At 40.5% G+C, this 27,931-nt stretch overlaps 1 protein-coding gene and 1 pseudogene across 5 annotated transcripts in view; one reads left to right on the top strand and one right to left on the bottom strand.

The window, feature by feature from the left end:
• Greb1l (GREB1 like retinoic acid receptor coactivator) overlaps positions 1 to 27,931 on the top strand; it is a 254,743-nt gene that overhangs the window by 31,145 nt on the left and 195,667 nt on the right. The window contains exon 1 of one of the 5 annotated variants that reach the window (XM_075969305.1): positions 4,959 to 4,991. The exons of the other annotated variants lie outside the window; for them this stretch is intronic. The gene's annotated coding sequence lies outside the window, so the exon portion shown is untranslated. Of the gene's footprint in view, positions 1 to 4,958; positions 4,992 to 27,931 lie in introns of those variants that run through there. 5 annotated transcript variants of the gene reach the window in all.
• On the bottom strand, positions 6,655 to 7,450 carry LOC142848712 (TCF3 fusion partner homolog pseudogene; annotated as a pseudogene).

Genomic DNA, 27,931 nt, shown 5'->3' with positions numbered 1-27,931 from the left:
CTTTTACCTCAGTGTATGTCTGTAATATCCAGTCCCAGGGGAAGCAAAGACTAGAAGATCTCAATTTCAAGGCCAGTTTAGGCTACATAGTGAGACTGTGTCTTTAAAAAAGAAAAGAAAAACCGAAACTGAAAGATAAATCTGTTGTGTTTAGTAAATGTTGACAAGAGTTTAAGGGTTAAATTGATAGGCACTTATATTTTAGATTTTATAAATGGAATGGATTTGTCTGGGCCCATTGAGACTTTTGTTCCCTCATTTCAGTACTTAAATTTTAAAAAAATGTTGAGTACCTTTAGATGGGCAATGTGGTTTTTTTTACACATGTTCCATGTTAACCCCAAAATGTACAACACTGGAAATATGTGAAGCAACTTGAAATGCCTTTGTTTTGTTCAGAATGCAGCCCCCATGGTGAGGGAAGGGTGATGTCTATCATACCAACCGCCATCCTCCCTGGAGCTGGTCTCCAGGGTTTCCCTCACTATAGAGGAAACTAGGAAGATGGGAAGCAGAATTTTCATCAGCGTAGATGAACCAAAATCTTTACATGCTGCTGTGTGTCTTGGCACCCCAAAAGGAGTCCTGTCAGAAAAAGGAAGGGGAGATAAGTATTTAAAAAGACAGCATGGGGTGCTGGAGAGATGGCTTGGCAATTAGGAATATACTACTACCTTCCCAGAGGACCTGAGTTTGATTCTCAGCACCCATGTCAGATAGCTCACAGCTGCCTGTAACTCCAGCTCCAGAGGGTCCAGCACCCTTTGCTGGCCTCTGAGATCATCATACTTAAGTGCATAAACTCACACACAGACACACGCTCACACATTATATATAACTTTAAAAGAATAACTAAATAAGATTTTTAAAAAGAGATTATGAATATCTGCTATCCTATATTGTTCTTTAAAACAGCATTCCATTATCAGGGATTTAAAAATATTTATTTAATCTTATATATGTGAAAGTGTATGTATGTGCATCACATACATGCAGGAGCCTGCAGAGGCTACAGGAGGTACTTGAAGTGCTGCTACAGATGGTTATGAGCTACCATATGGGTGCTGGGATTGAACTGACTCATCAGCCAGGGCCCTTAGTTCCCAACCTATCTTTCCAGATTCCAAAGTCTTACTTTTTATGACAATATTTTTATTTTAATTAGTGGATTGACTAATTGACTAATTAATTAATTTTTTGCATAACAATCCCAGTTCCCCTCCTCTCCTCCTGCTCTCCCTCTTTCCCCCACCCCACCTCCCGTCCACTCCTCAGAGAGGTTAAGGCCTTGCTTGGGAAGTCAACTATGAACATCTCATCCCCTCATTGAGACAGGACCAAGGCCCTCAACCTCCTTCCCCATGCCTAGACCTGGCAAGGTATCTCTACATAGAGAATTGGTTCATGCATTAGAGTTAAATCCTGGTCACACAAACCACACCATTATCACCTGTATTCAGGGGGCTTAGTTTGATCCTGTGAAGGTTCCCCTGTTGTCAGTCAGGAGTCAGTGATCTTCCACAAGTTTGGGTCAGCTGATTCTGTGGGTTTCCTCATCATAGTCTTGACCCCTTTGTTTATATTCTCACTCGTCCCTCTCTTCACCTGGAACTCTTCTCAGTGGTTAGTTGTGGATCTCTGTATCTGCTTCCATCTGTTTCTGGAAGAGAGTCCTGGCTTCTCTGAGGTTGTGGACTGTGGGCTGGTTATCCTTTGCTTTATGTCTGGTATCCATTTTTGAGAGCGTTATATTTGTCTTTCTGAGTCTGGGTTATGTCACTCGGGATGTTTTTTTTCTATTTTGTCTGTTTACCTGCAAATTTAAAGATGTCATTGTTTTTTGCCACTGAGTAGTACTCTGTTGAGTAAATGGACCATATTTTCTTCATCTCTTCTTAGGCTGAGAGGCATCTATGTTGTTTCCAGGTTTTGACTTTTACAAATAATACTGCTAAGAACATAGTTGAGCAAATGCCTGTAGATGGAAGTTTCTGTCCTGCCTGGTTCCACAGCTGTTCAGTCCCAAATAAACACAGTGAGGCTTATATCAATTGTAAATTAATATAGCTCAGACTCATTATTAACTAGCTCTTATAACTTAACCCATAATTCTTGTCTGTGTTAAGTCATGTGGCTTGGTACCTTTTCTCAGTGTGGTATTCTCATCTTGCTTCCTCTGTGTCTGGCTGGTAACTGTGTCTCTCCCTTTCCTTTTCCTAGAATTCTTGTAGTCTGGTCACCCCACCTATACTAATATAAGTGACAAATCTTTACAGTGTACAAGAACATTGTCCCACAGCAAATGTCCTTGTGTTGTGTTTGTACCTCTTTTGGGTATATGCTCAAAAGTGGTATTGCTGGGTCTTGAGGTAGATTGATTCCTAATTTTCTAAGAAATTGCCATATTGATTTCCACAGTGACTGCACAAGTTTACACTTCCACCAGCAATGGAGGAGTGTTCCCCTTACTCCACATTCTCTCCAGCATAGGCTGTCATCAGTGGTTTTGATCTTAGCTGTTCTGCTAGGTGTAACTTGGTATCTCAGAGTCATTTCTATTTGCATTTCCTTGATGACTAAGTATGCTAAGCAATTCTTTAAGTGTCTTTTGGCCATTTGAGATTCTTCTATTGAGAATTTTCTGTTTAGATCTGTTCCCAATTTAATTGGATTGCTTTGTAGTTTGATGTTTAGTTTCTTAAATTCTTTATATATTTTGGATATAAGTCCTCTGTCTGATGAGGGGTTGGTGAAGATCTTTTCCCAACTGTAGGCAGCCATTTTGTCTTGTTAACCCTGCCTTTTGCCTTACAGAAGCTTTTCAGTTTCAGAAGGTTCCATTTATTAATTGTTGATCTCAATGTCTGTGCTACTGGTGCTCTATTCAGGAAGTTGTCTCCTGTGCCAATGCATCCAAGGCTACTTCCCACTTTCTCTTCTATGAGGTTTAGTGTGTATGGATTTATGTAGAGAGCTTTGATCTATTTAGACTTGAGTTTTGTGTGTGGTGACAGATATGGATCTATTTGTATTCTTTTATATGTTGACATCCATTTATTGAAGATGCTTTCTTTTTCCATTTATATTTTTAGCCTGTCAAAAATCAGGTATTCATAGGTGTGGGGGTTAATATCCTGGTCTTCGATTTGATTCCATTGGTCCTCCTATCTGTTTTTATGCAAGTATCATACTGTTCTCATTACTGTAGCTCTAGACAGAGTTTGAAGTCAGGAATTGTGACGCCTTCAGATATTCCTTTATTGTACAGGGATGTTTTGGCTATCCTGGGTTTTTTGTTGTTGTTTTGTTTTGTTTTTGTTTTTCCATATGATTTTAGTATTGTTCTTTTGAGTCCTGGGATTTTGATGGGGATTGTATTGAATCTGTAGATTGCTTTTGGTAAGATTGCCATTTTTACTATGTTAATTCTACCTGTTCAAGAACATGTCTCCTTCAGTTTTATTTTTTAAACACTTAAAGTTCTTGTCATACAGGTCTTTTACATGTTTGGTTAGAGTTACCCCAAGAAATTTTATGTTGTTGGTGGCTATTGTAGAGGGTGATGTGTTTCTGATTTCTTTCTTAGCCTATTTATTATCTGTATGTAGGAGGACTACTGATTTATTTTGAGTTAATCTTGTATTTTACTACATTACTGAATGTGTTTATCAGCTGTAGGAGTTCTCTGGTAGAATTTTTGAGATCAGTTATGTAAACTATCATATCATCAGCAAATAGCAAAAGTTTGACTTCTTTTCCAATTTGTGTACTCTTGATCTTTTTGTTGTTGTTGTTTTATTGCTTTAGCAAAGACTTCAAGTACTATATTGAAGGGATATGGAGAGAGTGAACATCCTTGTCTTGTTCCTGATTTTAATGGAATCACTTTGAGTTTCTCTCCATTTAGTTTGATGTTGGCTGTTGGCTTGCTGTAAATTGCCTTTACTATATGTAAGTGTATCCTTATATCCTTGTATGTCCCTTGTATCCCTGTTCTCTTCAAGACATTTATCATGAAGGGGTGTTGGATTTTGTTGAAGATTTTTTCAGCATCTAATGAGATGATCATGTGGTTTTTTTTCTTTCAGTTTATTTATATGGTGGGTTGCATTGATGAATTATTATATGTTCAGCTATCCCTGCACCTCAGGAATGAAGCCTACTTAATCATGTTGGATGATGTTTCTGATGTGGTTTTGGATTTGGTTTGCCAGTATCTTATTGAGTATTTTTGCATCAATGTTCATGAGGGAGATTGGTCTGTAATTCTCTTTCTACATTGAGTCTTTGTGTGGTTTGGGTATCAGGGTAACAGTAGGTTCTTAAAAAGAGTTCTGGCAGTGTTCTTTCTGCTTCTGTTGTGTGGAACAATTTGAGGAGTATCGGTATTAGCTCTTCTTTGAAGTTCTATTAGAATTCTGCGCTGAAACCATCTGGTCCTGGGCTTTTTTTGATTGGGAGGTTTTTGATGACTATTTTTATTTCCTTGTGGGTTATATATCTATTTAATTTATTTATCTAGTCTTGATTTAATTTTGGTATGTGGTACTTACCAAAAAAAATTGCCTATTTTCTTTAAATTTTCCAATTTTGTGGAGTAGAAGTTTTTGAAGTATGACCTGATGATTCTCTGAATTTTCTCAGTGGCTGTTGTTATATCCCCCTTTCATTCCTTATTTTGTTGATTTGGATATTGTCTCTCTGCCTTTTGGTTAGTTTGGATAAAGGTTTGTCAATCTTATTGATTTTCTTGAAGAAGAATCTCTTTGTTTCATTGATTCTTTGTATTTTTTTAAACTTTTGATTTCAACTTGACTATTTCCTGCCATCTGCTTCTCTGGATGAGTTTGCTTCTTTTTGTTCTAGACTTTTCAGGTGTTCTGTCAATTTGCTTGTATGGGATTTCCCCAGCTTCTTTATATAGGCATTAACTTATGTAGTGTTATGAACTCTCCTCTTAGGACTGCTTTCATTGTGTCCCATAAGTTTGGGTATGTTGTACAGTCATTTTCATTGAATTTTAAGGAATCTTTAATTTCTAGCTCAGCCTTGTTCAATTTTCATGTGTTTTGGGCTCTCTGAAATTATTATTGCTGTTGAATTCTATTTTTAAGATGTGGTGATATGATAAAATACACGAAGTTATTTCAATTTTTTTTAATCTGTTGAGGTTTGCTTTGTTACCGAGTAGGTGGTCAATTTTTGAGAAGGTTCTATGAGGCGCTGAGAAGAAGGTATATTCTTTTCTCTTTGGATGGAATGTTCTGTTTATATCTGTTGAGTTCATTTGAGTCATAACATCTGTTAGTTCCCTTATTTCTCTGTTAAGTTTTTGTCTGACAGACATTTTCAGTGGTGAGAGTGGGGTGTTAAAGTCTCCTACTATTAGTGTGTGGAACTTCATGTGTGATTTAAGCTTTCTTTTACAAATGTGGGTGCTCTTGTATTTGGGACATAGATGTTCAGATTTGAGATTTCCTCTTGATGGAGTTTTCCTGTGATGAATATGAAATGTCCTTCTTTATCTCTTTTGATTGATTTTAGTTTGAAGTCTATTTTGTTATTTATTAGGATAGCTACACCAGCTTGTTTCTTAGGTCCATTTGACTGGAAAAATTTTTCCCAACCCTTAACTTTGAGGAGGTGATGTCTGTCTCTGAGGATTAGATACATTTCTTGTATGTAGCAGAAGGATGGATTCTGTTTTTGTATCCAATCTGTTAACCTGTGCCTTTATAGGCAAAGAGAAAGTCCATTTCTATTAAAGGATATTAATGACCAGTGATTGCTAGTTTCTGTTATTTTAGTTTTTGTTGTTGGTGATGTTATTGTGCGTGCTTTTCCCTTCTTTGGAGTTTGCTGCTGGGAGATCATCTATTGCCTGTGGATATAGCTAACTTCCTTGGGTTGGAGTTTTCATTCTAGTACTTTGTGTAGGGCTGGATTTGTGGCTAGGTATTATTTAAATCTCATTTTGTCATGGAATATTTTGTTTTCTCCATCTAGGGTGATTGAACGCTTTGCTGGGAGTAGTAGCCTGGGCGGGAATCCAAGGTCTCTTAGTGTCTGCATAATGCGTGTCCAGGACCTCTGGCTTTCATTATTTCCATTGAGAAGTGAGATATAATTCTGATAGTTCTGCCTTTATATTACTTTTTCTTTTCCTTTGCAGCTCTTAATATTCCGTTTTTATTATGTATGTTTAGTGATTTGATTATTATGTGGTAAGGGAAATTTTTTTTGGTCCAGTCTATTTTCTGTAAGCTTCTTGCATTTTCATAGGCATGTCCTTCTTTAGGTTGGAAAAATTTTCTTCTATGATTTTGTCAAATATATTTTCTGTGCCTTTGAATTGAACTTCTTCTATTCCTATTATTCTTAGGTTTGGTCTTTTCATGGTGTCCCATATTTTCTGGATATTCTCTGCTAAGAATTTGTTGGATTTAACATTTTCTTTGACTGATGAATCAATTTTCTCTATCATATCTTCAATGCCTAAGATTCTCTCTTTCAATCTCCTGTATTCTGTTTCTTATGCTTATAGTTGTGGTTCCTGATCATTTACCAAAAATTTCCATTTCTTGAATTCCCTCGATTTGTGTTTTCTTTATTGTCTCTATTTTAGTTTTCAAATCTTTTTTTTTAAATGGGGAGTCTGTTTATTGGGGAGAGAGGGTTAGTCAAAGGGTGGGCTGGCTAGGGTAGGGTAGGGTAGCAGTTTGTCCGGCCCTCCAGAAACCCAACTTGAATCCAAGGCCTCATCTGCTTCAAAGCCAAAGTCTTCCTCAACTTTAATCACGCCTTGGCCCTTGGCTCCCACCTGCACTGGGGCCAGTTCTGGGGTCAACGAAGCCCCCACCCGTGGTGCCCGCCGCCTCTTCCGCCCACAGGGCCCTTCGCCAGGGGCTGGGCTGCTGGGGTCTAGGTGTGCAGGTGTCCTTTGGGGTGGGGAAAGTCCCTCTTTCTCTGGAGGCGCGTTCTCAGCATTGCCCAGAGTGGGGACATCTGTGCCTTGGCTGCCATCATCCTCCAACACAATGGTGAACTGGCTGGCCCGGTAGTCATCCCCATAGGAGTCCAGCACCCTCATGAGGAACCTGCGCTCCTGCTGGAGTCTCCGGGTTATCCTTTGCACCTGATGGAGCCTGTTCAGGACTCGCTCATTCACCTGCTCGATCTCCCTGCAGCGCCGACCTAGAGCCTGGTACTTTCTTCTATTTAGTTCCCGTTGGCGACGCCTGCCACCCCGGGCTGCCTCTTCCACTTCATCCCGCTCCCGGGGTCCTGAACCACCGAGACCACCGGACACAAACTCCACTTCTGTCTCTAGCTCACTCTTCAGGATGTGGCCACCAAACAAGGGAGGCAGAGCCAGCTCTGAGCCTGGTGGCGCTGAGAACTCTTCAAAGCCCACAGCTGCCATGGCCCCCTCTCTCTGTTCCAGCTCCATTTCTCGGGCTAGTTTTCAAATCTTAAATTGTTTCTTTCACCTGTTTGATTGCTTTTTCTTGGTTTTCTTTAAGGACTTTGTTAATTTCTTTCAATTTTTTGTTTGTCTTTTCCTCCATTTTTAAAGGGAATTTTTCATTTCCTCTTTAATAGCCTCAATCATTCTCAAAAATTATTTTTAAGATAATTTTCTTCTACTTTATCTGTGTTGGATGTTCAGGTATTGCTGTTGTAGAGTCAGTTTCTGGTGGTGCCGCATCGCTCCTTATGTTGTTGAGTTTATTCTTACCTTGTTGCCTACCCAGCTCTTCCTCAAACTGGTGTAGTTGGGGAGCTGTGTCTTTGCTGAAAGCTCCTTCAGGGGCAGGCAGAGCAGAACCTTGGGTGATCACTTTTTCTGGTGCCAACAGGCCCAAGGCTCAGATGTTCGCTCCTCCAGGTGGAGTGGGAGGGGGGCATGGTTCTGGTTGCTTGACCTTTCGGGTGGTCGCTTGATGACTCAGGTCTTTGGCGCTCCTGGGCAAGTCCGTCACTCTTACCTCCTCTGGCGTCCCGGGTGGGTTGCAGCTCGGGGCTCCTCTTATGACAATATTTAACAAGCCCTTAAAAGTTCCTTTAAAATTACATTTATTTATTTATTTATTTGTCCATGTGTGAGTGCATGCATGAATGTATGTGTGCATGCGTGTGTGGATCAGAGGATGATTTGTAGTAGTTGGTTATCTCTTTACTCTGTGAGTCCTGGGGTACGAACTTGGATCTTCAGGCTTAGAAGTAAGCGCCTTTATACACAGAGACGTCCTGCCAGCCAATAAACCCTTTGACCAATTTTTTTTAGCTATCATACAACATTTGGAGTAAAGAGCATTTTGGAAGCTAAGTGCTGCGACATAAATACCTAAATGGGATCCATTAGTATAACCAACAATTTATTTCTCCCAAGTTCTGGGAAGTATAGCACCAAGTCTCTCCTATTCATAGAGGGTGTCTCTTAACTGTGTCCTCACAAGTGGAGGGGGCAGTCCCTTTTATAGGAGCACTAATCCCACTCACAAGGAGTTCCTTCATGACCTACTCTTATCCTGAAGGCTGCACTCCCTAAAACTGTATGATTTCAGAGTAGAAATTTTGGGTTGGTGCAAACATTCGGCTGGCTGCACCAAGTCCAGCCAGGCGACACAGAGCTACATTCTGCAGGAGATCGCATAAGTGTCCGTGGTGCCAGGAGGGCAGTGCAGCTCAAGATTCCTGTTGCCTTGTGAGGTAACAGCTGCAACATCCTCAAACATGTTGGTCACATCTCTGTGCTTGTGTTGGCTGTGGTGTAAGAGTTTAGCATGGAAGTGATAATTGATAACAAATGTTCCTCTTACTTGTGTATTTAATCTTCTAATTTCTCAGTCTTTTGGTTTATAGTCTTTTTTTGTTTTTGTTTTTCGAGACAGGGTTTCTCTGTAGCGTTGGAGCCTGTTTTGGAACTAGTTCTTGTAAACCAGGCTGGCCTCGAACTCACAGAGATCCGCCTACCTCTACCTCCAGAGGCATAGTCTTATTTTCAAACGAGAATGGTAAAGAAATGCTATGTTACACTGGCGGTAGCCTCCTATATCTTCTTCAACCTCACTTTGTAGTTACCTCAAGGGGTCACTTCAAGTGATTGATTGACCTATACCATCTAGGTGTATAAAAGTATATACTCCATGATGTTCACACACGATGAAAATGCTCAAAATCGATGTCTTGGAATGAGTGGCTGTGGTTAAGTGACTCATGACTGTCTTATAGGTTATAAAATTATAAATGTAATTTTATTTTTAAATTAAAATATATTTACAACAATAATTCCCCTTCATAAAAGAGAGGAAGAAAATCAAGATAGCTTGAGAATGGTGGGGTGAGAGGTAAGTGAGGGAGTAGGGGAGACTGAATAGGTGGGTCAGATCGAGAGCTCGATGTCAAAATAATGTCCATATAGTGATAACAAAATATGACAACCAACATTTATTCAGCTTTTCTTCTGTGTCAAGGCTTCTTTCCTATGCGCCCTGCGTTTCTCCTGTAGTCCTTGGCTTCATCAGCACAAGTAATCCTCTCCTCTTCATGGCTGTGGAGATCTAAGGAGAGGAGGAAAAGTGTATGCTTAAAATATTGGTGTAGGAAAGATCATTCTGAATATGACAATAAAGCCAAAAACAAGGGAAAAGAAATAGATTTGACTGTACTTACATACACACATTTAAACTTTTGTATTTTCCCCAAATACCACAAAAGAATTAACAAAAAGTCTTGGTGATATGACAAAGCATTACAATTCTCTTCATATAAGGAATTTTATAGGGGTTGGAGAGATGGCTCAGCACTGACTGCTCTTCTAGAGGACCCAGGTATAATTCCCAGCAATCCCATGGCAGCTCACAACTCTCTGTAACTCCAAGATCTGACACCTTTATACAGATATTCATGCAGAAAAAACACAAAAGCATATAATATAAAAATAAATAAATTATTTTTAAAAAATTATAAGGCATGAAAAAGAACAAATGGTCTAAGGCAGAGGTTGACAAACTTACCCTAAAACCAAAAATTCTCCACCATCTTCCTTTGAAAATAAGATTTTACTTGAGCTCAGGCAGCTTCCTCATTTGTGTATTGTTTATGGCCACTTTTGAGCAGAATTGAATACGACATCAAACCCACTGATTTTTTTTTTTCTGAATTCTGGCTACAGAGATGTCTCAGTGAGAAAAGCACCTGTCATGCAAGTGTAGTGACTGCCTCCCAGAACCCACATACAGCCAGACATGAGAGCATATATCTGCAGTCCCAGGGCTTTGACACTAATGGGAAGCTCATGGGCCAACTGGCTTGGTTTATGCAGTGATGAACAAGAGACCTCTGTCTCAAACAAGGTGGATGGCAAGAACTGACATACAAGGTTATCTCTGAGCACTGCACACACGCTGAGGCATGCATATGCCTTGGCACACACAGATAACACGCACACACACCCATGCACAGAGACTTTTTAAAAGGAGAGGAAAGAGAAAATATTTATTTCCTTTGGAAGAGCATCAGGAGAATGGACTGGATGGGTCTTTACCTGCTTCTGCTGCACTGCTTCCTTCACAGCCACACAGCTGATGGTCTGCTGTGTCTTCAAGACACTTTCTCCTGTCATGGCCAGTGCTCAGCAAACTACTCATTGCATCGGCTGTCTTTGCACTGAGGTCATTAACTGTTGTAGAGAAATTTACAAAACTAGGTAATGGGTATTATAGTTACATTAATGGTTTCCCATCTGGGCTTGGAGAGACCCCGTTTTGAAATCAACTCCCTCTCTCTCTCTCTCTCTCTCTCTCTCTCTCTCTCTCTCTCTCTCTCTCTCTCGCTCTCTCTCTCGCTCTCTCTCTCGCTCTCTCTCGTGTGTGTGTGCATGTGTGTGCACATGTGTTCGGAAGTCAAAGGTGGACATCATTGTCTTCCTCATTTACTCTCCACCTTAAGTTTTGAGGTGAGATCTCCGTCTGAACATAGGGTTCACTGATTGAGCTAGCCTGGCTCAGCATGGGGTAACACACACATGACTATGACTGGTTTTATGTGGGTGCCAGGGATCAGACTCAGGCAAGCACTTTATTGACTGACTTATCTTCTGAGCTTCATGCCTCTACTTCTTCAATGCAATTCAGTCCTCAGTGCCCTTTTCTTTCCCTTTACATACCCCTTTCTGTTTATTATTATTTTTATGTGCATTGGGGTTTTGCCACAGGTGTTGGGCCCCCTAAAATGAGTTACAGACAGGTGTAAGCTACCATGTGGTTGCTGGGAATTGAACCTGGGTCCTCTGGAAGAGCAGCCAGTTCTCTTAACCACTGAGCCATCCCTCTAGCCCCTTACGTACCTTTTTCTAGGAAATCTTATTATCTCTTTACACACAAATCTTATTCCCTGCCTAGATCTTTTCTCAGACTCTACCATCAAGTTCTTACAAGACTTCTCCTGCGCCTGAACGTCATAATGATCTCAAACTGGACATAGCCTGTCACCACCTGCCGTGCTGTTTGTCCCTATGTCGTCCTACAGCCTGTCACACCACGTGAACCCCCAGAACTAAAGTCAGAGCATGTGCTTTATATTCCTCAGAAACTCTGCGGAAGCCAAGAGGATAAAGCTCCCTTGTGTTCAAGTGTCTGCTCTCTGGAATGAACACTGTCTGTGAAATTAGTTAACAGATGAAGGACCAAAAGTGTTTTCCTTATTGTAGGGTCTGTTGTTAAAACACCAAAAAGCCTTACAAGGCCTCTTGAAGAATATTTAGCTATAGCAGGTGGGTTTTTAAATTTAGTATTAAAGCCACTTAAGCTTTAAAGTATGGGATACTGAAGCTTTGGCATCTTCCTCCTCAGAATACGAAGTTTAGTACTAGATCTCAGGACTTTTACATTTAGCACTCAGCACACTAAGACTATACCTGAGTGCTGTATGGGTGTCGTACTTGATGGTGCTGAGAACTCTTAAGTATAAAATGTTCTGATATCAAGTATTCTTTAAAAATTTTTAAATTCGAGTATTAATTCTGGAGTGATGTCTAGGACCAAACATAAAATAAGCAGTAATGAAAACATTGTATCAAGAAGAAAAATTGATTTCCAGAACCCAGCTTTGAGTTAATGCCGTGGCAACCAGAAATCATAAGGAAGCGGCACACATAAAAATGAAACCAATTATCTGACTTTATAATTCCATAGTCTTTTTTGTTTGTTTGTTTTTTGTTTTGTTTTTCAAGACAGGGTTTTGCTGTGTCGCTCTGGCTGTCCTGGAACTAACTCTTGTAGACCAGGCTGGCCTTGGACTCACTGAGATCCGCCTGCCTCTGCTTCCTGAGTGCTGGGATTAAAGGTGTATGCCACCACCTCCTGGTCATAATTCCATAGTCTTTTTTTAATTGATATTTATTGGGCTCTATACTTTTCTCTGCTCCCCTCCCTGCCTCTCCCCTCCCCTCTTCAACCTTCTCCCAAGGTCCCCATGCTCCCAATTTACTCAGGAGATCTTGCTTTTTTCTACTTTCTACTTCCCATGTAGATTAGATCTATGTAAGTCTCTCTTAGTGTCCTCATTATTGTCTAAATTCTCTGGAATTGTGGATTGTAGGCTGGCTTTCTTTGTTTTATGTTTAAAAACCACCTATGAGTAAGTACATGTGATAATTGTCTTTCTGGGTCTGGGTTACCTCGCTCAAAATAATGTTTTCTAGTTCCATCCATTTTCCTGTAAAATTCAAGATGTTTTTTTTCTGCTGTGTAGTACTCCATTGTGTAAATGTACCACATTTTCCTTATCCATTCTTTGGTTTAGGGGCATTTAGGTTGTTTCCAGGTTCTGACTATGACAAACAAAGCTGCTATGAACATAGTTGAGCACATGTCCTTGTGGCATGATTGAGCATCCTTTGGATATATACCCAAAAGTGGTATTACTGAGTCTTGAGGAATTCCATAGTCTTAATCCAGTATATTGTTTTCCTTTCAAAAGTCAAGTTCAGACTTTTGGGAATTTTAAAAATTATGAATATCAGACAAGTCAATATGAACAGCAATACTTTTTCTATAGCTAAGAGCATATGGAGTAATGATTCTGTCTATAACTAACTTCATGTTTCTCTAATTTTCCTGAAAAATATTTTATTATAAAAATAAGTATCTAAGATTTAAATCTCCCAAAATTTGTGTTAATTCATAAATACAAGTTTTGGCCAGGGATGGTTATATATGCTTATAATCCCAGCACTTTGGAGGATGAGATATGAGATCTGGAGCCCAGGTTAACTTAGGCTACGTGGAGACCATGCTTCATGACAAAGAAATACATGCAGTTTTCTTCTTCACTCAGAATTCTTCCCTGTTGAAGAAAACAGGACATTAGAATTTGGGGAAATGAAGAAAATGCCATCTATAATCCCACCAATTCATACAGCTTTTTGCAAAAATGTAATTTTCATAATTGTAATTGCACACATAATTTGTACTAGTAACATATTACCTCCATGGACATTTTTCTGTGATGTTGCTAAATAATTAGGATTTTAATTTTTGGAGAAGACTACTTCTACATAGTAGTATGTTAGAGTGTAACCTTTTACCCACTGGGGAATTTAAATGAGATCTCGTTTTAAATGGGATCCAGTTTTACTTTAAATGGCTCCCATTTAAATTTATGAGTCCTTTTCCAATTTTCTTCAGGTAGATTTCTGGAAGTACAATTGCTGAGTTGAAAGCTATACTTTTTGGTTCTATAATATCTTAATGGACCCTTCCCCTTCAGTTTTCAGTTTCAGTGCTAGTTTAGCAGGCTTTATGAAGAGTCACTTAGTAATTTTTGTTTTAAGTGAGTAGGCTGTTTTAGACTCACAGGGAAATGTGTTAGAAGCACAGGGTCTTTGATCCCTGTGGTGACCCTTGGCCTCCAATCATTTCCTTTATTGTTACTGTCTTGTCTTAGTGAAGTTTTCTTGTAATTAGTGGATGATACATTATTATCAAATAAAACTTATAGTGTATATTGATATATTCTTTGTGTTGTACTGCTGTGAGTTTCTGAAAAATGTATGAGATCATCTATCATTGCAATTCCTCTATTAACTCATTTCCCCTATCCTCTTCCAAATCTTGGGTACCCATAGATCTTTTTAATGTATCTTGACTTTTGCTTCTTTCCGATGACAGATGCACTCATGTACCGTATGGACGGTACAGCAGCAGTGGTTCTCCGAGATTACATCGCTCAGTAAGCTCCTTGGCTGTCCTAGCACCGGATGTTTGCACTGTGGCAAATGCAGCTAATGAGGCATTTCACAGGGCACGGCCTAGCCCCATTGTTAACTGACACCTCAGTGCCTAGCTTTTCAGGTTGGAGTCTTTTAGTTTGCAATATGCAATTACACTTCTGTCATGTCTTTTTGTTGCTTAATAGTTCATTTCTTTTTATCACTAAGTTACATTGCATTGTGTGGATGTACTACAGTTCATTCACCTACTGATTGACATCTTGATTATTTCTAGTTAGGCAGCTACTGTTAACATTATGTACAAGTTTGTGTGGACATAGTTTTCAACTCTTCAGGAATATGCTTTTCAATGTATGTGTTACTTTGTATATGTATCCTGTCTCTGAATATATTACTGAAATAATTTTGGTTTTTTCTCCCTCTCAGAAGTCTCTGTTTCTCCATGTTTCCTTTCATTTGTTTATTTTGGACTCTGTCTTCCACGTCTGAGATATTTCTCAGAGGTTTGCTGCTCTTATGTAAAACAGTGCCTCAGAAAGCTTTTCAGAAGCCTTCATTCCATGATGAAGCTTGCTGTTTCCCCAAGGAATCTCCAATCAGCATATTGAGTCTTGTACCTTAGACAGACTGATTACAGAGAAAAGACTTCCAGTAGTTGATGGTGAAGGACTTGTCCCTCTTTCTGGGAGCTGTGTTGGAGAAAATATCAGCTTGCAGAGTGTACAATGTTTGCTTAATCCTTTGATTATGGAACAGTCCTCCCCCTGCACTGGCTGCCCTTTGGCTGCCTACTGGTAGAGAAAGAGTCTTGAGATCTAACTGATTCTCCCACATAACTTCAACCAACATGAGGAACCTAACCTGGCTCTGCCTTTGAGATGAGAATGTGTCTCCCTGGCTAAATCTGCTCATTTCTCCGTGTCTGAGTTGCAGTTGATTTTCTCTGTCCTGCAAGACTTGTTACTTTTTTGTCTACTCTGAGATTGTAATCCTGCTGATCTCTTTGCTTCTTTCTCGTTTGTTCTTGTGACTTTCATGTCTTTAGAGAAACCTTTCCTATACTTTTAGTTGGGTTTGGTAACAAGTAAAACCAAATTATTCTGAGTACTTTGTTATGTTTATATGAGACTCATATTCATTTTAAAAGAGAGAATTGAAAAAAATTCATTGATGGCTCAGTGGATAAATGTGCTTGCCCCTAAGACGACCTGAGTTCAGTCCCTGGGATCTACATGGTACAAGGAGAAAACCAGCAAGTTGTCCTTTCACCTCCACATATGCTGTGGCATGTGAGTGCACATATAAATAAAAATGCAAAAAAGAAAATGAAAAAAATTAATTTTTATAGACAATAGAAGCTAATTGGCTAAACCGCCAGGAATTGGTTTTTATAATTTTAATATCTGTAAATAGACATGCATAAATTTTTAGTGCACACCTATTTTTATTTTACTGTGTGAATATATAAATATGTAATTCATTTTTTTTCTGTCCAAAATACAATGATGCCTATAGTGACAGACACATATCTGGGGTACTGGTAGGAGCTTACTGCACACCACAGGCAGAGACATGGTGGGGCGAGGGCAATGTCCTGAGATGTGCTGTCATGAAAGCCGTGGAAGTGCACATCTACAGTTAGTTTATTTTATAGTTTATAAGTTATACAACAATAAAATTATCCTTGAACTTTTCAGTAACCATCCGAAATACCAGCTCTATCATACCATATGCCATAGGTTTCTGTTCCCTTAAAAATTTACTGTGAGCAAGTTTTATGTCAACAAATCTAGAGCTATAGTACAGAAATCATGATTAGCTAATGGTTAATTGTCCTAGCTCCCCAAACTCCATTTCCTCATCTAGTCACATGGAATTACACTTTCCTGGTACTTTTTTTGTTTTTTGTTTGTTTGCTTGCTTATTTCTAGTCTTTATGTGCTTGCTCATCAGGGCACAGCTATACCTGTGTATAAGTAAGCATTAGGACAGAAAATCAGCATCCTAGGCTGCTGTGGCTGCACACACCTTTAACCCAGCTCTCGGGAGGCAGAGGCAGGTAGATCTCTGTGAGTTTGAGGCAGATCTCTGGTCTGCACAACCAGAGGCAGGACAACCAGAGCTACATAGTGTGATCTTCTCTCAAAAACCAAAATAAAATAAAAAGAAAAAGAAAGGAAGGATGGAAGATGGGATTAGCATCAAGAAGGAAGGAAGAGGGGATCAGCATTAGGAAGGGAGGGAGGGAGGGAGGGAGGGAGGGGGGATTAGCATCAAGAAGGAGGGAAGAAAAGAAGGGGCATCAGCATCAGGAAAAAAGGAAGAAAGAAGGGAAGGAAGGGGACATCAGCATTAGGAAGGAAGGAAAGAAGGAAGGAAGGAAGGAAGGAAGGAAGGAAGGAAGGAAGGAAGGAAGGAAGGGGGATCAGCATTAGAAAGGAAGGAAAGAAGGGAGGGAGGGAAGAAAGGAGGGAGGGAAGGAAGGAAGGAAGGAAGGAAGGAAGGAGGAAGGAAAGAAGGAAGGAAAATAGGGAAGGAAGAAAGGAAGGAAGGAAAGGAAGGAAGGAAGGAAAGAGGAAGGAAGGAAGGAAGGAAGGAAGGAAGGAAGGAAGGAAGGAAGGAAGGAAGGAAGGAAGGAAGGAAGGGGGATCAACATCAGGAAGGAAGGGGGAAGTCAGCATTCTGATCATTTCCTATAATTATTGTTTGCAGTTGATGCTACTCCCTAAAGTACATGTGTCACATGTTAGTTACCTACGTGTCATGTGATAATTAGCTGTTTCCCTGTGTTTGGCCTTTTAGGCAGTTTCAGACTTTATCCTAATAGAAATGTAGGTTTAACTGGGCAGTGGTGGTACACTCTCTAATCCCAGAATCCCTGTACTGGAAGGTGGAGAAAGGTAAATCTCTGCATTCAAGGTCAGTCTCGTCCACAGCCTGGTTTACAGCCACACAGAGAAACCCTGTCTTGAAAGTTAAAAGAGTAGATTCATTTGTTTAACTTTCCCCTTTGTATCTACTTAGGATAAATTCCTTGAAATTCTCTATTGCTCCTCAGTTTTAACGATTTCAGACAACATCTGCTTACTCATTTGCTTTTTCTGAGACCAAAGTCTCACTTCATCTGAGATTGTGTCATGCTGCTGATCTCAAACTGCTGACCTCCCTGCCTCTGCCTTCCATGCAATGGAAATTCAGTTGTATGTCTAAATTCTTTGGAAAATTCCATGCATGTGGAACCAATATGGTTTGCTGATATCATCCTGAGTCAGTCTACGTCATTGCTCCTGATACTGTATTCAGCATACTAATTGCCAGGTATACTAGTGGAAGAAGTGAAGAAAGGCATGAATTCCATGAAAATCCATAAATACTATATTCTTTCAAGGCGGTAGCTCCCTGGTGTTTTTATTCTGTAAAATTTCCAAATGGACGGTCTCCCTTTTAGGTTGGGGTAGAGTACACACTTGAGGTTGGGTCAGAATACTTGCTTATCTTTTTTTTTTTTTTTTTTTTGGTTTTTCGAGACAGGGTTTCTCTGTGGCTTTGGAGCCTGTCCTGGAACTAGTTCTGTAGACCAGGCTGGTCTCGAACTCAAGGAGATCCGCCTGCCTCTGCCTCCCGAGTGCTGGGATTAAAGGCGTGCGCCACCATCGCCCGGCTGCTTAATTATATAGGCGTCTTTTCATTGGTTTACAGCTAGGTATATACCGAGGAACCATTTCTTAAACCAAAAACACAGAAACTTTAAGTTAGCATTAATGGCCCTTTTTGCTAAGTGGCCCTGGAGGTGCCAGCAGTTCCTATAATCTAGAAAGCCTACATCACCCTTTAAATGGGCAAGCACGCAGGTCACTGAGTCTGGGAATCTGAGGGTTTTGTTCTGAAATGACCAACGACTAGACATTTGCAGGAGATGAAGATCATGCTCAGTGCCAAGTTTGTTGTAGAGGCTCAAGGTGGCTCCTGAAACACACTGTGTGCTCTGCAGCCCTCCCTGCTGGCCTCTGTGCTGTGGCCAGGGCATGACAATTGGAACTTCATCCCCATGTTTAGAAGACGATTTATAAAGATTGTGCAAACTTCACAGTTATATCTCTTGTTTCTATCTCTTGGTAATCACTGCTTTCCTCTCTTCCGTCTTGGGATAGCACAGGAAACACCAGAGGCAGGAAGAAGTGCTTTCCTCCCTTGAACTCTGAGCAGTGCCTGCTGGGTTTTCCCACACCCCACTCCTTCATTCAAAGGCCTGTTGTTTTTTTAAAGACATTTATATTGAGATATAGTTCACACACCATCAAATCTATCTACTAAATTTCAGAGTTCTATAACCATCACCACAACCATTTTAGAATTCAGTCATCTCTCAGAAATGAGACTTACTTCTATTAGTAAGAACTTCCATTTCCCTTCAAAACTCCACCCTTGAATAATTGCTAATAAATGCTTTTTAACTCTATAAATGTGCTGATTTTTTTACCTCAGTACAAATGAAATCAACCCAAATGTGAGATTTTGAGACTGACCTCTTTCCTTGAGCATAATGCGTTTTTTTTGGGGGGGGGGGGCTTTTTTGTTTGTTTGTTTTTTGAGACAGGGTTTCTCTGTGGCTTTGGAGCCTATCCTGGAACTTACTAGCTCTTGTAGACCAGGCTGGCCTCGAACTCACAGATATCCGCCTGCTTCTGCCTCCTGAGTGCCACCACCACCTGGCAAGCATAATGTTTTTAAGGGTCATCTATGTCATAGGTTGTAACTGATTTTGTCTTATGTTTTTATTACCAAATACTATTTCAATATATATAATAACCATGTTGTTTAGTTGTTCATATTTAGTAGATAGTTAATTTTTATGCCTTTTGTAGCTATTAAATATAATTAAATATGCCCAGCACTGCTACAAACATTCATGTTCAAATTTTTGCATACAACTATCTTTTCATTTCTCCCGGGATGTACTTTTAGGTCATCCAAAGCTCTGTTAACATGTGAGGAAGCACAAGACTATTTTCCTTTTCTTCCCTACCCCCCTCCACTGTTTTCTAAAATGGCTGTACCATTTGACAGTCCTATCAGCACTTTCCCCGAACTCTCACGCTTGCTTGCTTTAGGCATCCAAGTGTTTACAGAGTGGTGTCCCACAGTGGTGACGGTCCGCATGTCCCCACGCTTCATAATGCTGGCTGTCTACACTGCTCATGGCCCTGGTCTGTCTCCTTTGCTGAAATGTCTGTTTAAATACTTTGATTTTTTTTTGTTGAGTTGTTATTTTATTATTGCCTTTTAAGAATTATTTCCCTATTTTAGATATGAGGCTTTTAACAGATGTGTAATTTGTAAATGTTTTCTTCCATTCCATGTGCTGTTCATTCATTTTCCTAATGGTATCTTTAGAAGCACATATTTAAAAAAAATGACAATGTACAACTTACTGTTTTATTTTGCCACTTCCGTTCTTATGTTATTTTATTCCCTTGCATTTCTATATGAATTTTAGGTTGAGCATGTCAATTTTTGCTAAAACTCTACCTAACATTTTGATGGGGATTATATTGAATTTATAGGTCTTCAAGAACTACTTTATGTGGGTGCTTTGGACATCAAATAACATGTTTTGATTCTGCCTTTTTTTTTATCCCAGAAGATAGTGTTATTAACCTTATTCTGTACAAAAACTACCTCATATTAATGATAGAGATTAACTGAGGTCTTTCCCCTGGCTTGTTAACCACGGAAAGTGTGGTTAACAAATGTGGCTGAGTCCCAGGGTTGTGAGGAACATAAGAGAACCCATGTAGAGTGCCCACAAGCATTCCCAGCATCTCTGTGTCTAGACTGATCTCCACATCCTATCTAACCTTACCTCCCATTGCTTCCTCAGCCATGGCCCCAAAGTCCATGAATATATGTATCATTCTGATTATCAATGCTCTCCACCCTGCATTGATAGATGTTTCATATATTAACACATATAAATACAAAAGGGATATTTGTCATATGTAGCAAATAGATTTTAATGAGAAAGAATAATTTCTAAGCTTCAAAGGAGCAAAGAATAAAGAAACAACTATTAGAATATGTACATATAAAGTATTTCAGGAATTCTGTCTTCTGGTCTTGGTAGTTTCTGTCAGTCTGGAGGCTCAGGGTTTGTATCTAGTCAGGAGCAGGTACTAAAGTCTAGAAGAGACCCTAGAGGCTGTAGGATAGAGGCCGATTATATTTATTTCATTGTGGCTTCATTGTCCATGGCTCTTTAGCCTGTATGGAGAGTCTGCACCCTATTGTAGCCACTAGTGTTGGCACAAGCCATTACCTATGGAATCCTTACACGTTCTGTTCTAGCTTGTCCTCTTGCTTCTGAGCATAGTGCTGGCCAACCGTGAGAAGCTGGAGCGAGGGGAGAGTGGCCCTGTACTTCACCTGGGCAGCACAGCAGAACTGGCTCTGGTGGTGCGTGTTTAGGTGAGTGGTGGACTGAGCAACTCAGATCCAGAGATTTAAGCTGGCCTACCCCAACATCTCCCCCATCCAGTACTGACAGTATAGCAGAAGCCAGAGGCCTCTAACCAGGCCAATGACTCATTGCAATGAACACTTGCAAGTAAAACTGTTTGGGCAAAACGCTGCAGTGCGTGACACACCATGACACACCATGGCTTCCATGGTGAGATGTTTAGTTTCTTAATTTTATTTAATTTTTTTTATCATGTTTAATTTATGTTTTCTTTTGGGGAGATGTTGTAAGAGCAGAGGGCAGATATGGAGAGACAGGGAGGTGAGTGGGATTGGGGTACCAGGTATGAAATTCTGAAGAATCAATAAAAAGTTTTTTTTTAAAAAAAAAAAGTTGGAGTTAGTATTTTATGACTAGGGAATCTTGTGATTATAAATGCAAACTGGACTTTCTTCTCAGTCTTCCATCCTTTCCTTTAAACTTGCCATCAAAATTTTTTTATTGTAATGTTCTTAGTCTTGAAGAATTTCATAGATATACACAATAAAATGTAATCATTTCCACCCTTAGTATTCTCCTCTTGCTCCCTGCTTGTCCCCTAAACACGTTCCCATTTTCTTCTAACTTCATGTGTCTTTTTTCCTGATAGCCCACTGAATCCAATCAGTGCTGCCCATATGTGTGTGGGTGCAGGGCCATCCAGAGAAACCTACCATTGGTCACACCTTCAAATGATGCTCCCCCACCCTAGCATCTGTCAACTGCCAACAGCTCCTCAGTAGGAGGGGAGCCTGGAGAGCACTTCCCCCATCTGTGCCAGATTTTGCCTGACTTGATCTTGTGCAAGTGAGCATGGTGCAGTGAGTTGGCGAGGCAGTCGGCATGTCACGTCCAGAGGACAGCATGCACAGCACTCCCCCATCCCCTGGCTCTCCCATGTCTTCTGAGATGTTTACTGAGCCTTGGCTGGAGTTAAGGGAAGGAGAAACTGATCTAAGTGTCACATTTAGGATGCGTGCTCCTACTGTGTCTCTCTGTTGATGTTGCCTGAGACAGAAAGAAGCTTCTCTAAGCAAGGCTGATACCAGTCCAGGTCTATGTGTATAAACATAAGCATTTAGAAGGATATTTGACAATATGATCATTTAGCATAATAAACAACAACCATAAGGTGTGATTTTCTTAGCTATGGGCATGGACTTTTGACAAAGGTTCTAGTACCAAGCATGAAATTCCCTCCTGTGAAACAGGCACCAAATGCAACCGGAACGCTACTGTCACCCATTATCAACCATGCTCCTTTGCACCAGTGGGTACATTTTGCCTGGCCGGTCAGTATGCCAGCATAAAAGGTCCAGCATTAGGACCCTGGAGATTATTAGGACCCTGAGGATTATTGATGTCTTTTTCTCCCATACAGGCCAAACAGCACTTTTTAGCACTATGGAAGTTAGCAGGGAGGAAAGTTCCCTGTTGGCTTGAGCCTCATTTCTCTATGTCCTTGAGCCAGAGTGTATAGTGTCTTCAGAGAGAGGGTCTTGTTGTTGTGGTAGGTAACCAAGATAAACAGCAGTAGCCTGTGTTGTCTTGAAGACTTCTTGGGCCTCTCTGACCCGTAACTCATAGGGAGCTATCCCATGACTTATGCTTGATTTTTCTGTAATTATCTATGACTTCTGGAAGCATCATTGTCCACCCATGTTGGGTCCCTTTGGACTTGCCTCAGGGCATATTTTAAAGTTACCTTGGTAATTAGTAGGTTTCCAGAAGTCCTTTCTTTCATTCATTTTTAGCTTTGGTTAAGCTATCCACTACCTCCTTCTTTTCCCATCCTCCAGCCACCAGGAAATCTCCCTTGTATATTTTAAAGATCGTATTTTATTTTAGTTATATGTATATGTGTGTGAGGGGGTATATTCATGTGAGTGTAGGTACCCAGAGAGTCCAGGAAAGGTTGCCATGTCCTCTGGAGCAGGAGTATGACAGTTTAAAGCTGCCTCGTGTGTGTTAGAAACTGAACATTGTTACTCTACAAGGATTAAGAAATGAACATGTTGGGGCTGGAGAGATGGCTCAGAGGGTAAGAGCATTGCCTGCTCTTCCAGAGGCCCTGAGTTCAATTCCCAGCAACCACATGGTGGCTCACAACCATCTGTAATGGGGTCTGGTGCGTATGCTTATCTGTTTTGCATAAATAGATCATTCTCTATACACAGAGGAATATCAAGCAGGAATGTTTTTAGGATAAGACCATACCAGTCTTTTCCAGTTTATACAAGTCTATATCAGTCCGTGCGTAGTGTTGGTGAGCTAGAGCCATTTCTAGACTTCATAGGCTGTTGGCTCACCATTCCTTAAATACTTTTCTTTTGAGGCGAGCGGTGGTGGTGCACACCTTTAATCCCAGCACTCAGGAGGCAGAGGCAGGTGGATCTCTGTGAGTTCGAGGCCAGCTGGGTCCACAAGAGTTAGTTACAGGACAGGCACCAAAGCTATAGAGAAACCTTGTCTTGAAAAAAACAAAAAAAACCCTTTTCTTTTGATACTTGTAGCCACTTGCTTGAAGTTAAATCTCATTACAAGTGAATGAATAAATGAATGAATGAAGCAAGTGAATGAAAATAAATGTTTGGAAGAGCCCTGAAATGGAGAGTTCCTATGTTAAATCCCTCACCATAGTAAGTTGTCATTCAGCAAAAGCCCAACAACCAAATTACAACTAACACATGTATGTAACATGTATGTACTGTGTGTTCTACTGAAGTGATGTAGGCACTCTGCAGGTTGATGTTGCTCCCTGAGTTCAGATGGTCTGAAACTTGAATTATGATAGTAATCTTTAAATATAATAAACAACTACGAAAAGGAAATGTATAGACACACAGAATGCAGCCCCGTGTTTCACACTCACATTCACCAGACACGAAACGACTGTCAGATTGCTGTCCTAGCCTGTATGATCAGATGCCAGCTCTCATCTATGGATCGCAATTTGAATAAAACTTGACTGCTGACTGTCTTGACAACCTCCCGTGGAGGCCTGGACTTCTGTACAGGGAGGAGATTAGTAGAATGAACACTCAGAGGTAACAGAAGTGTTTGCATCCTGGAGTAAAAGCAGATTAAAACTTTATTTAAATTGGTAGGGGAACTATTTAAAGGGGAAGGAAGGTGTCATAGAATGGAAATGAGACCTGTGGTAGCAATCTTCATGTTAAAACTGATGAAAGAGCGAAAAGTAATACACAGTGAGGGTTTTTCAAGAAACAAGTCTTGAATACATTCAGGTAAAAAATACAAAATACATGGTCTAATTTGAGACTGAGGGGCCCTGAAGAAATAGCTACCGAGCTGTGTCAGGTCCTAAATATGGAACTAAGAACACAGACTCCAAGAAGTGAGGTGATTTACCCTACGGTTACATGACATCCAGAGTAGTGAGATGTGAAATCCTAAATGAAAATTTGTTAATTTCTGGAAAGAGTGACTTAATACAGGAATTTTGACAAATATTACACAGCATTTTGAACCTTGGAGATAGCTGAGAGTTATCCTTGTTCTCCAGGGCCACCTGACTGGCAAACCACCCTTCCCAGTTCTTCCAGTATTTTTAAGTCTAAACTTTACATTTAAAATGGAGACTGAGTTGCCTAGGCTGGATAAAACAGAAACAAACAAACAAACAAAAAGCCTTTTGCATCCGCCTCTTGAGTAGCTGGGGCTGGAGTCATGTATCACCAAGCTCTTCTTGTCTATTCTTTCCAGATATTTAGCTTCAGCTAGAAGGGATAAATTGCTTATCAAGAGACAGGTAATTCTGAGGGATATCCTGACGCTGGAGCAGCCTAACTGAGTGTAGTGGATAAATGTAGTGTGGATAGTGGTGACATAGGCCCAGGATGTTATGAGGTTGTCTCATAGCATCTCCAAAGCTCCTGGTCATGTATTTCAAATACCTGCTGGAAGTTCCATGAGTTTCATGCTTTTCAAAATGATTTGATATTTCTGTAGATGAATTACATGAAGTTTTTCTTTGGTATGAGACTTCAGTGTCTGTTTTTTGTTTTATTCAGACAGTTTCTCTGTGTAGCTCTGACTGTCCTAGAACTTGCTCTGTAGATCAGGCTGGCCTTGAACTCACAGAGATCCGCCTGCCTCTGCCTCCTGAGTGCTGGGATTAAAGGCACGCACGACCATGCCTGTCTTGAGTCTGTCTTTAAGAAGAGAATAAAAGTAGAGTTGTGGACTCATTCTTTCCCACCCCAGAAGTAGTGCATTACCCCACACTGTTGCTGTCTGGGAGTGTCACCTCCTTGAGGAAGAAGAGAATCTTTTGGTACTCGTCTTAGAGTTTTCATTGCTGTGCAGAGACACCGTGACCACGGCAACTCTTATAAGGAAAACTTGGATTGTGGTGGCTCAGTTACAGTTCAGAGCTCAGTCCATTATCATCATGGCAGGGGGCATGGCAGTGTGCAGATAGACAGGTGCTGGCTACATCTTGATCAGAAGGCAACAGGAAGTGGACTGTGACATGGGGCAAAGCTTAAGCAAAAGAGACCTCAGGGCCCACCCCTGTGGTGATTATTTCCCCCAGCAAGGCCACACCTCCCAATAGTGCCTAGGAGCTTATGGGGGTCGATTCCATTCACGCTTCCAGCAGCTGCACATGGCAAGTGCACATTTTCAAAGTCGGCCTCCGAACAAACACATTCAGAAGGTTTTGAGAGTTCAGCAAAAATAAAGCCTAAGATCGTTTGTGCAGGTTTAATTTTTAGATGAATTCTGAGGCTACATGGGAAATTATGGTATTTTAGAAAGGTAGAGAATTGAAAACAGCATCCTAGAATGTGTAAGGCTCCCTTCTGAGTGCCTTCCTCATGCTCACAACGAGATGTAGATTTCCATTGCACAGTTCTGTGTGAGTCCAAGTCGTGCGGTGTGCTGGAAGGAAACCATCAGGCACCCTCACCTTTTCTATAGACTTTGCAGCAAGGATCTTCAGAGAGTATGTTCTTTAGTCTTGTCCTTAAATCATGGACCTATTTGAATAGGATTTATCAACTTAATGCTTTTTTCATATAGAAAGACTTCAGTTTACTTGCATCCAGTCTTGACTTTCAGGTACTTTAGGATGGGGGAGGGACAACAAAGGACAGGAGTTGTGAAAACCTGCATTGTTTCTGTATTGTCTAGGCAGCGAAATCAAAATTATGTGCTTATTCATGGGTGACTTTCAGTGGTAACACCTCATCACCATAGCGACAGATTGCTTTTTACTAAATACTTCCAGAATTACCAGGACATAGGGTTTTTCTTGTTGAGAATGCATTGGGGTTTGTGTTTTTGTGAACCGCATGATGGACTTTGTCAGAACGGCAGCATTCAGGATCAGCATCTGGCTGGCTGTATTGCAGACAGTTGGCACTGCTAGTGACTGACAGCTGCCCTCTTTGGGTGAAGAGCAAATGCGATGTTGCTCCCTGGCTCCTGGAAAATGGGAAAGTGGAGAGTGCTTTGGCCTTGGGGTGTTTCTGTATAAAGTACAATGACATAGACACCTACTTTCATTATTTAACTCCCAAACGGATCATATTAATTACCTTCCAGATGTAACTAAAGTAAGAGGGTTTTCAAGGAATGGTGGGTCCCCTGTTGTACAAAACTTTAATGCATCCTACTTGGTACCCTCAGACCCACTTGGATCTGGCAGATTTGGGGACACCTTTTTTTTAACTCCTCTGTACCCAGCACCATCAGGGGATATACAGTTTCGGTGTGTGGCAGCAAGTGAGTTAGAGAAGCTGTAGTTATATGCTGGCTTTGACTATAAGATGACATTTGAAGAGTTCACATTGATAAAAAAGGGTGAAGCGAGAGAATAAAAAGAAACATAGTTGCAACAAATATGAATAAAGGGACCAGTGGAAGGATTTGCATAGTTTGGTGTCACCGGTGTGTCGATAGCAGCTCTGTGTCATGGTGTCTGATCAGCTGCTGTAGAGCCTTGCTCTTTGATGGTTTCCCACACTTCTACAGAACTCCCATCAAAGGCAGAAATGTAGGCTGTTGTTTTTTAACTGGGGTATAATTTATATACATTACAAGAAATATTTCAGAATAGTTTTATAGTTTTTAATTTGTTTACAAAATTTACAACAATCACCAGTATCTAATTCCGGGATATTTTTGTCATCTTAGTATAAGATACCTCTGTAGTAGGAAGTAGAGTCCTTTGGATTTGTGCCCAGGAGTGGTATAGCTGGGTCCTATGATAGATGCATTTCTAGGGTTTTTTTCTTTGATTACCATAGTGATTTCCATAGTGGCTGTACCAATTTGCATTCCTACCAATAATGCAAGAGGGTTTCTCCCTGTTCCCACAAACTTGCTGCATTTATTGTCTTGTTTATTTGTTTGTTCGTTTTTTAATCCTAGGCATTTTGATTAGAATAAAAGGAAGTTAAATGAAATTTTGTCATAGTTTTAATTTGCATTTTCCTATGGCTGAGAATGGTGAACATCATTTGAACTTTCTCCTCTAAGAGTGCTGTCTAGTCGCATCACCTACGATTTAATTGGGATGTCTGTAGATCTGTGTCACATCCCACCAAGGCTCGGGGCTCGTACTGAAGATGAAGCAGGATGTCTGTAAGAGCCAGAGATCAGGAGGATTGGAGCAAACAGTGTTCTCTGGCCATGACAAGACGGTTGTAGTCATGAACCCTCAGCAGCTGTGGTTGCCTGCATTCGACCAAGTCAGTCCACAGTCCAGCCTGGAAAGGTGAGGGACTCGTGAGACTTCACCCCTATAGCTGTGGAGCTGATGACTTGAAAGCTTCTAGGGGAGGTGATAGTTGTCTTTAAGGGAATGGTTTCTGATAGCTCCACCATGCTCTAGTGGATGCCCCCACACCTATGAGTACATGGCCAACACAAATTGGACTCAGGGGTTATTTTAAAAAATGAACAAAGGTCTTTTGGGAGCAGTTAGGAAGGTGGGGCTAGATATGAAAAGAGTTAAGGGTGAATATAATCAAATTACATTGTGTGAAATTCCCAAAGAATTACAATTTTAAAAAAAGTACCTCATACCCCCTAGCAGTCACTTCCCATTCCTGCCATTCCCTAGTCTTTGCCAACCTTGATATCTCCTTTCTATGTGGATATCTCCTTTCCTGATCCAGACATTCATTTGAAAGAATTATGTTATACATAGTCTTTGGGGTTTGGCTTCT

The sequence above is a fragment of the Microtus pennsylvanicus genome, chromosome 4, assembly GCF_037038515.1.
Source record: "Microtus pennsylvanicus isolate mMicPen1 chromosome 4, mMicPen1.hap1, whole genome shotgun sequence".
NCBI classification, from domain to species: Eukaryota; Metazoa; Chordata; class Mammalia; order Rodentia; family Cricetidae; genus Microtus; species Microtus pennsylvanicus.
Note: the sequence above shows the minus strand (reverse complement) of the source record. Positions and strands in the feature narration are given on the sequence as shown.